We start from the raw sequence: 12913 nt of genomic DNA, 5'->3' as shown, positions 1-12913 counted from the left end.
AATAATAATAATAATAATAATAATAATAATAATAATAATAATAATAATAATAATAATAATACTGGTAGGCTTGTTTTTTGGACACCCCAACCCAGCATAGGACAATGTCAGAGGCACTGGGCTCTCTCCTGTCCTCCTCCCACCATCTTCAATGACATGGCACCCACCCTTCTGTTGATATCCCTGCAGCTCTGGCAGAAAGGAAGAAGATGATGAGCAAACATGGCCCTGGCTGCCTGCAGGATGTAGTGAGCAGAAAACAGCCTGGTATTGATGACTGAGCAGACAGTGTGTCAGTGTGGATATCAGCAAAGGTTACAGCTAGGAGAAGAGGGCTCTAGCACACCTATGCTTGTGCAAAGGGGTACATGAGGCCTTTTTCCATGAGATTACAAAAAGTCCAGCCACTTGTACAACTGTCACATTATCAGCTGTCACTTTGAAATAGCAAATAAGTATCGTGCCATAAGGGGTATCCTGGCTTTGATTTCCATTTGTATGGGGCATTTCCATACAGAGGCATGCTTTAGATCTGTACAAATCTTGAACCGACTCAGTCTGGTTCTGAGAGATCGGACACACAGGCCTGTTACAGACAGCCAAAATAAAGCTGCTTCGAGTCACTTTGGAGGTATGGTATTTCAATGATACATGCATCCTAAGAGTCCAAAGGCCGCACCAAAGCCACACTCCAGTCCTAAGGACTGGAGTGCAGCTTTGGTGAAGCTTCCATACTCTTAGGACTCATGCATCATTGAAATACCATACCTCCAAAGTGACTCGAAGCAGCTTTATTTTGGCTGTCTGTAACAGGCCACTGTCAGGTTAAAGGTAGGCTCCTCTGAAGCAGAACAAATCTGAAAGTTCATGCAATGATGAATATTTATACTTCACTAGCAATTTCATTTCAGAGAAACACCGAGACAAGTTGCAACTCCAAAAACTGATCACAATATTCCAATTCTCTATCTAAGGAAAGTACCAGGGTAAAGGGAGATGAAAAGGAAAAGAGGCCTATAATTCAGTGACTGACAGCACCATCTTCTAATAATAGTAAATAGTTTACCAGGAATCTCCAGTCTCAGTGTCTTCAGGGATACCTGTTAAAGAAATATAGTGCAAGACTGCTCCAGGGTTGAATGCTATTTGTTAAGTTTCTCTCTCAAAAGCAAGAATTTTCAAGTTTCCTTTATAGAGTTTGCACAGCTTAAGAAAAAAAAAGCTGGCTACTCAGATCCTTCTACCTCTGCCACTGTATCCTTCACAACTGTCATATGTCGCTGGTCTATTGCACCTTCTGTGACTTTAGTACTGTTTGAACAGAAAACAAAATAAGACATAAGATTGAAGGTAAAGCTACAATGTGGGGGAATGTGTGGAATGCCCCTATAGTTGAGAATTCTGCTCTCCAATGAAGTATTTCAGTTCCCACTCAAATTCAAATTTCTAGCATTCCAAAGTGTGAAACACTGAAAATTATTCAAATCTAGAACTTATTTCTTTTTACCAGTCTGCTCAAGATCTGCATTCTAAGAATTCTAGGCTTTTTTGCCTAGCCATGGGTTTCCCTTCCTTGCCTTGGCTTCATCTTTTTATGCTCACTGCGCCATACTCTTGGAATTGCTTCCTGAACAATTGCAGATTCCCCCATCCCTTGCTATTTAGAAATCTCAGTTTAAAACTTTCTTGTTTTCCAGTGCTGTTGGAATTTTACTTTAATATTGTATTAGAATCTTTTATATATTGCTTATATGGATTTGTCAGTTTGCTTTAGGGCCTATACAGAGCGACATTTTGTGCTGGCCTGTGGGTAGAGCCAAGACACATGCCCTGACCCCACCCCCAGGTTGCCATTGGGGGGGCACTGGTCCACATGGCATGCACCGTCATGGTGTGACTCCGGTGCTGCATTCACATGATGCAACTCTGGCTATGGCACCCCTTGTAGAGCACAAAAAGGCTCCTTTTTGCACTCTTCAGAGGCGAAATCGGGGCCACAGTGTGAGGTTGCCATGGCACCAATCTGGCCAGTAAAGGGGCAGCTGCATGCCGCCCATCTGTACAGCCCCTCAGATTATTATTTGTATTTTATCTTGATAATTTGTTTTGCAATTGTATTATATAGTTCTACATTTTTATTATTTGTTACTTCCTTCTGTCTTTCTCTCATTATCCATATGCATCTGAGAAAGAAGACTTAATACTACAAAAGCTCATGCTGTCAACTTCTTTCTTTCAGTTAGTCTCAAAGGTGCTGCAAGATCTCTCTATTGACTGCTTCTACAGACTAACATGGCTATATCTTTGAATTCTGTATATACATATATTTTATATTGTACAACTTTGGCAGGATCTATTGTTTTTGGTTGTTTTACCTGTAAAACAAGTACATTAATGACACAATATAAATAAATGGCAATGGTAGCAATAACAACAATGGAAAACAACAATTATACACACAGAATCTCAAACAAAGGACAGTTGTACTTAATTACATGTTACCTTATCAAGTAGAATCCTGAGCCTTTATCTAACTCAAGTGGATTCATTAATTAAACTGAACTTACATAAATGTTGCCTTACCCAAATTCGCCTTGATTCAATGAGTTAACTGAAGCTGTATTTAGAGCTTAGAATTCAGAACACATGAAAATTTAACTGCAGAAAAGATGGTCTCAGAGAGTAGCTTGTCCTCTGATTAGATGTTATTTGAATTGTTCTAACCTTACACCTCAAAAGATTTGGTTGACAGAAAACAGAAGAGCTATTTTTAAAAAGAGCTTAAAGTCTGTATCAAAAATTCTGAGCAGTGTGAAATTCATATGACAGCTGTCTTTCAAGGCACCCCCGGTGGTGCTGATAGGTCAGGTTATCTCAAAATTCATGGAAAATGAATTGCCAAAGCATCCCTGTTTGACATAGTCTGGGGAACTAAGACAGTCCATTCACTATCCTTAAACTAGAGGCTGGAAGTGCTACTTTCCCAGAATCTCTTAGCTGCCCATACTGACAGAAACATTCTGGGAAATATAGTGCATAAAAGGAATGTTTCAAAGTTTTGACTCATTCTCTACATTGTGGTACAACCAGGTACTGTAGACTATATTTCAGAGGGATGGACTGGCAGAATCACCTCTGAGTAATCCTTGCCAAAGCATGCTTTGATTGTGAGTTCCTGCATGGCAGGGGGTTGGACCAGATGACCCTTGTGGTCTCTTCCAATGCTATCATTCTGTGATTCTATGAAAAGCCTATGACATTCATGAAGTCACCATAAGTCAGCCGGTAACTTGAAGGCACACACAAATGAAAGAATGATGCTAAACTAGGGGGAAAGTTAAACTAGGGGGTTTAATGACAACATGTGGTCCTGGGGATGCTTTTGTTCTCCAGTTGTTTATTGATACTGAGTGAGGACAAGAAGCTCAGCTAGTTAGATAGTCTGGTTGTAAGGCTACTCCTATCTTAGGAAGAAAAACAAGATCCCTGAAAAGGCACTGAATGTGTGATATCACAAAATAGCAGGAGAACTAGAGTTGGACTTCATTTTCAGCCCCCCATTCCAAATTTTTAAAAGTAATTTTTAAAAAGTAATATAACTTTCCCAAATTCAACAGAGTAAAATACAGTTTACAACCTAACAGCATTCCTTAACAAAATATGCAATACACTCATACATATATGTACATACTTGTTTTTCCTAGACTTCACGTTAAGATGTCATTCCACTGACCTAATTGAGAACCAGGTTGAGCAATATTATCTGCTTCTATTAAGAAAAGAAATAATCAAAAACCAATCTCTAATAAAGGAGTCATCAGTGTTCATTTCTTGAATTGTGAATCTGCTATGTCAGTATTTCTATGAAAGCAAAAAAAATTTCATGCCAACTATCCAAAGATAAATTGTAGGCCTTTCCAGTTTTGAGCAAACACCATATGAGCTGCTAGACAAAAAAATATTGGTAAGATTTTGTTTTCTACTATAATAAAATGAAATGTACATTTGTATTTGTTACTGTTTCCATTTTATTGAAAACCTCCAACCAGTCTTTATACCTCTGGAGAGCGTCACCATATGTGAAAGAAAGTATCTACAGCTTTGCAATTTGTCCAGCATTTAGCAGACATTTGCTTATTTTGAATTAGTTTCATTGGAGTACTATACAATCAGTAGTAAGTCATTTTAAAACAATGCTCATATATTTTAGCTAAAACTGATTTTAAACTAGAGGCTTTCCATAATGAGGACCATAACTAATCTTCTATTACCAGCCATAGATCTTTTCTCCAGACCACTTTTGAACCTATTACATTACCATAAGTGTTATAATTCAAGATATTGCTGTCAATCAAGATAATCAGTCCAGATGTTTATCCTCCACTCTGTGTGGTTGCAAGTGGACACCCTGTAATATGTGTGATCTGCTGTGACACTAACTCACCCACCTACCCACCCACACACCTGTTTTGTGCCTTCTGCAGTGGTCCTGGCCCAGTGAGTTCTAGCAGTTCATGAAATGGTGCATCTTCGCTTCAGATTATTTACTTTGTGATTTGGAAATGTGTGCAATAACAAGCACCTCACTTCAGTGTTCCTTGCTTCAAGCACTGTCCTGGGCCCAGTGCTATTCAACATCTTTATCAATGACTTGGATGACAGAATTGTGGGCAAACTTATCAAATTTGCAGATGACACCAAATTATTTATTTATTTAGGTATTTATATCCCGCCCTTCAGCCCTAATGGCTCTCAGGGCGGCTTACATTTATTATTTTTTAACCAGACAGTTCCCTGCCCTCAGGCTTACAATCTAAAAGACATGACACAAAAGGAGAAGGGAATGGTGAGGGGGGGAGGGGATCAGGTCCAGCATTCTTCTCTCCCTCTGAGGCCTGGACCAAGGCAGATGGACCGGAGGGAGGGCTCTGCTTCTTCCAGGCAGGCCTGGTGGAGCTCGCCTGCCTCTCTCTCCCCTTCCAGATGGTGGCTGAAGGGAGGAGTAGCTAATACTCCAGAGGACAGGATCAAAATTATGAGGAGTAGCTAATACTCCAGAGGAAAGGATCAAAATTCAAAATGACCTTAATAGATTAGAAAGCTGGGCCAAAGCTAACAAAATGAATTACAACACAGAGAAATGTAAGGTACTGCACTTAAGGTGGAAAAATGAAATGCACAGATATAGGATGGGTGATACCTGACTAAACGAGACTACGTGTGAAAGGGATCTAGGAGTCCAAATAGACCACAAGTTGAACATGAGTCAACAGTGTGATGCGGCAGCTAAAAAAGCCAATGCAATTTTAGGCTGCATCACTAGAAGTAAACTGTCTAGATCAAGGGAAGTAATAGTGCCACTGTATTCTTTTTTGGTAAGGCCCTACCTGGAATATTGTGTCCAGTTCTGGGCAACACAATTCAAAAAGGACTTTGAGAAACTGGAGCCATGTGTCCAAAGGAGGGCGACTAAAATGGTGAAGGGTCTGGAAACCATGCCCTATGAGGAAAGACTTAGGGAGCTGGGAATGTTTTGTCTGGAGAAGAGAAGGTTAAGAGGTGCTATGATAGCCCTGTTTAAATACCTGAAGGGATTTCATATTGAGGAGGGAGCAAGCTTGTTTTCTGCTGCTCCAGAGACTAGGTTCCGGAACAATGGATGCAAGCTCCAGGAAAATAAATTCCAGCTCAACATTAGGAGGAGCTCCCTGAAAGTAAGGGCTGTTCGACAGTGGAACAAACTCCCTCGGAGTGTAGTGAAGTCTCCCTCCTTGGAGGTTTTTAAACAGAGGCTAGATGGCCCTCTGTCAGGGATGCTTTGACTGAGAATTCCTGCATGGCAGGGGGTTGGCCCTTGTGGTCTTGGCCAACTACTCTATGATTCAAAGTGGTAATGTGGCATCTATTCTTACTGAATAGTACAGAATACTGCAGAAATATAGTGAATGCCACAGAAGTTCCCTGCATTTTCATACCCACAAAGTATTTTTGTTAGGTGCCATACATATGATGTACAGATACATAGATTTTTAAAATATTTTTTAATTACGAACTTATAAAAATAATACACATAAACTTAGATGAGCATTTACAGTCAATCTCCTAAATATCTCATTAGTATTTCCTGTAACTTCATATTCCTTGGGGATTTCAGTTAAATTGTTTAAAATCATTCGTATCCTATCTTTATTCCTCTACTTTTCCCTGTCCATCCAGTTATTCCACCATTACAATGGTTAAAATTTCATATCCTATTTCCCCCCAATCTTTTCTCTCCACCCAGTCATTCAACCATTACAATACTTGATCTCATTCACAGCCTATCTTTATTACCTCCCTCCACCCAGTCATTTAAACTGTTCATTCTGTCTTCCATCATATTTCTTATGACTTCCTGTATCAATCTATCTGAGTTTAAACATTTCACTTTCTGGCTTTCTGTTACATCTTTGTTGCTTCCACTTCTGCTAAGTCACTAATCTTGAATAAATAAATCAAAGGCTTAGCTCTTTCCTGATTTTTCTCCCCCCTCCCCCTTCCTACTCTTTTATTTCAACTTTAGAATTTGGTTTCTTTATTTTAGTTCTCTTTTATTTTCTCCCTCTTTTTCCTTTCTCTTTATCTAATGTATTTATTCTCCTTCCCTTTGTTTTATAATTTATTTACTTTAAAGTCCTCCTTGATAATTTCCTAATGGGTTCTCTTCCTTCTTTTCCCACAAAATAGTTACTCTGTTCCAATGGTCTTCATATTCCTTAGTTGATTTATTATTCAGATAGTTGGTCATTTTATTCATTATAGCTGTCATTAATTTTAGAATACGTTCCCAGTCCCTGCGATTTCCTGCGAAGATTATTCTTGTCATTGTCACCATATTGACTATGATTTTTCCATATTTTTTTTTTCTGTTTGGGGATCAACCTCCGTCAGCATATTTAAAAGATACAGTTTTGGTGAGAATGCTAAATTAATCTTTAATGTTTTAATTATTTTCTTATGAATCATTTTCCGAAGCCTTCTTGCTTTTCCGCATTCCCAATACATATGGTAGAAAGTTTTATTGTCCTATGTGTCAGTGGAACTGCAGATACATAGATTTTAAAATGTCTTTCCCATACTGCATATTTATTAATTTTTCTGCCACAACTTTATCAGAATGATTTCTGTCTACCAAACAAAAATTTCAGCAGAAATCACTATTTTATCTTATAGGTGATTAGTTGTAAAAGCACACAATATCAGAACAAAGTATTGTTTTTAATTACTGTATACCAGATTAAATTCTAGTAAAATTACACAGTGATTCAGAAATGCCTCAACAGTATGTTCATTCTAGGTGTTTTCCAAGTCTATTTTGACCTATTAGAATGAATATTTTTAACCTATAATAACATTTAAAAAATGATTTTCTTCCTATGCCCCTTCAAATGGTCCAAAATGTAGTGCTTTGAACTATGTGAAAGCAAATAATATTTCAAAATGGAATTTAAAAGAAACATTTTGTTTGTTCTCAAAAGTCTTGAGCTTCCGATTTATAGCACCCATCTATAGCAAATGCCAGCTGCAATCTTTAAAGCTATTTTCCATGCCATTGCTACAGATAATAACATGTTGATTGTGTGTCATCTCAACCAGAAATAAGAAGTGTGACATTGTCTTGTCAACAATGAATACCTCTTAGTATTATTTCCCAGGAAAAGTGCAGTTTAACCAAGGGAATAAAAGGATGGGGGAGGAGGATGCAAAGTGATTATCATGTGTAAGACACGACTTTCTGTGCACTCAAATGCACAAGGAAAACATCACAGCATCTATCTATTTTTGACTTTTCTGACCTATTCTGGCACCTTTTTAGTTGGTAAGGAATGGACACAGAATATACTGTATGACAGAACCTAGAGTGATACTACCATTAAGATCTGGCTCTATGGGTTACTTCTTTTTTGCTTTTTCCTTTGAGAAATTTCCTCTTGTTAAAAAAAAAATTGTTGTTGTTAACTGCCTTTGTGTTGATCTCAATCCATAGTAACCCTAAGGATGAGATATCTCCAGGTTCCCCTGTCCTCTACTGCTCTGCCCAGCTCCTGCAAACTCATATTTATTGTCCTTTTAACAAGGTCCATCCATCTAGCACAGTGATTCCCAACCTTCCTAATGCCACGGCCCTCTAATACAGTCCCTCATGTTGTGGTGACCCAAACCCATGAAATTATTTTTGTTGCTATTTCATAACTGTAATTAAATAGGTGTTTTCCAGTGGTCTTAGGCGACCCCCATGAAAGGGTCATTCAACCCCCAAAGGGGTTCCTACCCACAGCTTGGGAACCACTGATCTAGCATGAGGCCTTTCTTTCTTTCTTCTTCCCTCCACCTTTCCTAACATTAATGTCTTTTCCAATGATTCATGCCTTCTCATGATGTGTCCAAAGTATGACAGTCTAAGTTTTGTCATCTTGGCTTCTAGGGATATTTCTGGCTTGATCTGCTCTAGAACCCATTTGTTTGTCCTTTTGGTTGTCCATGGAACTCTGCTACAGCACCACATCTCAAATGAATGGATTTTACTCCTATCTTCTTTCTTGACTGTCTAGCTCTCACATCCATACATGGTAATAGGGAATACAATGGCTTGTATGATTCTGACTTATGTGCTCAGTGTTGTATGTCTTTGCATTTTAGGATCTTTTCCAGTTCTTTCATAGCCGCCCTCCACATTCTTAAACTTCCTGGCTGCAGCCTCCATTCCAATCAATGTTTGATCCCAGATATGAGAACTCTTTTACTATTTCTATTTCCTCGTTGTCTAATTTGAATGTGTGTAAGTTCTCTGTGGTCATTATTTTTATTTTCTTTATGTTCAACAGTAAACCTGCCTTTGCATTTTCTTATACTGGAGTATATTTTTTATACTTCCCTTTACAGCAAAGTGATTATTGGTTTCATTTAATTTTCTAAGAGAACCACATGTTGTGAGGATTAGAGTTGAAAACCCATGTTGTGGGTAGAAGAACTGATCTCTGGGCTCTTTTCCTGCTAACCAGATGAGGATGAAACGGTTAGGGGAAATGGAAAAAAAGAGAGCTAGTGGTCATAATACATAGATTTGGGCTCACTGACAAAGACCACTCACCTGAGCCCATAACTAGCAGCAACAGCAGTGACTGAAAGTAGGAGATGCACCACTTGGCTTGGTTGGTGATAGCATATGAATAGAGAAAGTTAGGTCTTTTTGCTATCTGTGGCAAAGAACAAGATGGTTGTTGTTGTTAACTGCCTTCAAAGTGATTTTGACTCGTGGATGAGACACCTCCAACCCCACGTCCTCAACCACTTTGCATAATTTTTTCAGGCTCCTAGCCATAGCCACCCCAATTGAGTCTAGCCATCTGGTGTGTGGTCTTCCTCTCTTACTACGGCCTTCTACCTTTCCTAGCATTGTTGTCTTTTCTAGTGAGTCATGCCTTCTCATGATGTGGCCAAAGTACAACTGCCTCAATTTAGTCATCTTGGCTTCCAGGGAGGGTTCAAGCTTGATCTGCTCAAGGACCCATGTGCATGTCTTCCCGGCCATCTAGAGTATCCTCAGCACTCTTCTCCAGTACCACATCTCAAATCAATTGATTTTTGTTTTGTCAGCTTTCATCACTGTCCAGCTCTCACTTCCATACATGGCGATGGGAAGTACAATGATTTAGACAAACAGGATTACTCTTACCCTTATTCTGTGTTCAAGAGCCACTTGGGGCCCTTTTATACAACACAAATACAGCAATATGATTCCACTAACTACCATGGCAATATCTTATGGAATCCCAGAGTTTGTATTTTAGTGAGGAAGCAGAACTCTCTGGTTGAGAATTCTAAATATTCCTCTCTAACCTCCAGATCCCAGGAGTCCATGGGATAGAAACATGACAATCAACGTGGGACCATAGTGCTATATTTATGCGCAGTGTGAATTTATGTGGAGGGTCCATCGACTGGTGGCAGAATCTTTCTTCTATCCTGGTGATAGGAGCAATTGGTATATTTCATTTGAGGGCAACAGGCTAGTTTAGGGGACACAGGACAAAACCGAGGTCACTCAGCCCTCTCCTTCTACACCTTGCTGCGGTCTCATAGCATGTACTGACTGAGGCATTCTCTTCATTTTGCTTAATGCAGTGGTTCTCAACCTTTGGTGCTCCAGTTTTTTCAGATTTCAACTCCCAAAATTCCTGAACAATAAGCACACTGACTGAGACTTCTGGGAATTGAAGTCCAAAACACCAGGAGGCCCAAAGGTTGAGAACCACTGGCTTAGTAGTAGGACTGGCCATATGTGTATATGGAGATTTCTGTCCTTTCTCTTTCTTCTGATATTAGCACTGCTGAAGCACACTGAACAGGGGACATTAGACACAGTGACCTATGAACAATGCAACTTCTAAGTATAATAAAGCAAAGAACAGACAATTAAATCAATAAAATATTTCATTAAAACCCATCCAATAAAATGTTAATCATAAATCTGAATTGTGAATGAAAGTGAGATAGCTAATATAACAAGTACTATGGCAACCTTCACTATAGCTGGGTTGCAATTACAAACAGCCCAAGGCATTGACATCTAAGAAGGAAAAGGGGTTTCTGCATATTCATATGGTTAAAGGTCAATGATCTGAAGTAGTGACCTTATTTATTCTAGACCTTCATGCTTCTTGATTCATACAAGGAGCCTCCCTCCTACATGACCCTTCTCTCATTTTTCCTTTGCCACAGAAATGGATCAAGAGGCCTACAGGTAATAAAGCTTTCCTTTGCCACAGAAATGGATCAAGCGGCCCCTTTCACCTCCTCCCTGCCGCCGCGGGGTGTCCTTGGGGCTTGAAGCCCCAAGGACACCCCTTTCCAGGCCTCGGTGAAGCGGCCTTTTGCAGGATCCCCGCGGCCTGGAAAGCTGTGGATCGGAGCCTCAGCAGCTGCCGCTCTGGCCACTGAGGCCCCGATCCGGCGGGGAAAGGGGCAGGTGCAGGCCACCACCTTTCAGCGGTCTGTAATGCGCCATAGTTAAGTCATCTTCTTCTGGAACATTGTCATAACTCTCCAAACCTGGAATTCCATCCTGAATTTCTTGCAACCTCATTTCCTTTAGAACCATTGGCCCCAATCTTTCTGTTCCCTTCTGTTCTGTGCCAGGCTTATCATTATGTTTTGTTTTGGGGGTATGTCGTATATTGCGCAAATGCTTAGAAATCCTGCTACAGCTTATTTTATGGGTATGTCTTATTTTCAGGGAAACAGGGTATTAACAACCTCAACTCCTCCTGCACCTGATTTGTAGAAGCAAAAGTTCAGGTTCCAGCAGGAAGGGGAGACCTCTGATTATTATTATTATTATTAACCTTTATTTATAAAGCGCTGTAAATTTACACAGCGCTGTACATACAACCTTATTAATTGGACGGTTCCCTGCCCTCAGGCTTACAATCTAAAAAGACACGACACAGAAGGAGAAGGGAGTGGTGGTGGGGAAGGGGCCTGTCTAGTAAGATAATGCATATAAAATACATAGCAATACAGGAAATGATTCAATAAAACAGACCGCGATGATCTGAAGAATATTTCCCCCCTCCCTAGGATCTTCAGAACTGCTACAAAACACATTTTCTGGCACACTAAGAAAATTTTGTGTCCCAAACACAAATTTGGCCACCTTTTCTTTCTCAAAAAAGGTCTAAACCAGCTGAGGGCTATGTTTAAATGGCATAATGCACTCCAAAAGGCTTGCAAGCAGTGTGATTTGTCGTTTTGGGGCCAAATGAGGCAGTGACAGTACAGGGATATCAGAGAAATCTATGACATTACCCTGAGAATGTGGCTACATGCGACCCACAGGACACTTCAGTCTGCTTAGTAATTTACATGCCTTTCTTCATCATAGCAAGTATCCCTCTATACAGTTTTCTTAACACAGTGAGAAGCTGTGACTGAAAACTGTGAGGTTGTTTAACAGGGTCAGCAGCCCTGAACAAATGCCACTCTGTTGACATAGATATGGAAAGAGAGAAAAGGCAGCGATGTGCAAATAAAATGCTTGCGCTTTGTGGAGGTTGGACTGGAGCTCCCACATATATGGATCATACATAGGAAGTCATAGGGGCACAATGGTCCTACCCTAGGGTGAGGTGAGGTGCCTACCTTGCATGGCAGATTTTGATTGTCACGAATGGGCAGCAGCCGGTGAGTTGGTAATTTCCTCCTTATTTTATTACTGCCAGGGATGGGGAGAAGCAGTTGTGAGATTTTTCTGGTTGGCATGAGTTACAGTTGGCTCTTGGTATCCGCTGGAGTTTGGTTCCAGGACCCCACATCGATACAAAAATCCATGGATGCTGAAGGCTCATTATATGCTATGGCATAGTCATGTCCTTCATATAAAATGTAAAATCAAGCATTGCTTTTGGGATTTTTAAAAATGTTTTCAAGCCATGGCTGATTGAATCCAGGGATACAGAGAGCAGACTTTACTTTGCAGTATGACTTTAGGTGGGCAACGGATGCCATTCTTTTTTAACTTCAGGCAACATCCATTTTGGAGATTTGCGCATCCATGTTGGGATGACCCTGCCCAGGGGCCACAAAACCAATGGCGACTTGTGTTTCCAGTATCAGTGGGGCCATGAAGCTTCAGTTTTAGTTCAAGGGGGTTATCTAAGCTGCTGAACCCCTCTCAAAATATCCAGTCCCCTGGACAGCTCCTGTAAAGTTCAGAGTAAATCCCAAAGCAGGTTCACCCTCCTCCAGACATGGGAGCCACCAGCCTGTGTGTGTGTGTGTGTGTGTGTGTGTGCCTTCAAGTTGTTTTTGACTTACGGTGACCCTAAGGTGAAACTATCAAGGGGCTTTCTTGGCAAGATTTCATCTGATTGGG

The sequence above is a fragment of the Sceloporus undulatus genome, chromosome 2 (assembly GCF_019175285.1).
Source record: "Sceloporus undulatus isolate JIND9_A2432 ecotype Alabama chromosome 2, SceUnd_v1.1, whole genome shotgun sequence".
NCBI lineage: Eukaryota > Metazoa > Chordata > Lepidosauria > Squamata > Phrynosomatidae > Sceloporus > Sceloporus undulatus.
The sequence above is the reverse complement of the archived record's forward strand: the minus strand, read 5'-3'. Positions refer to the sequence as shown.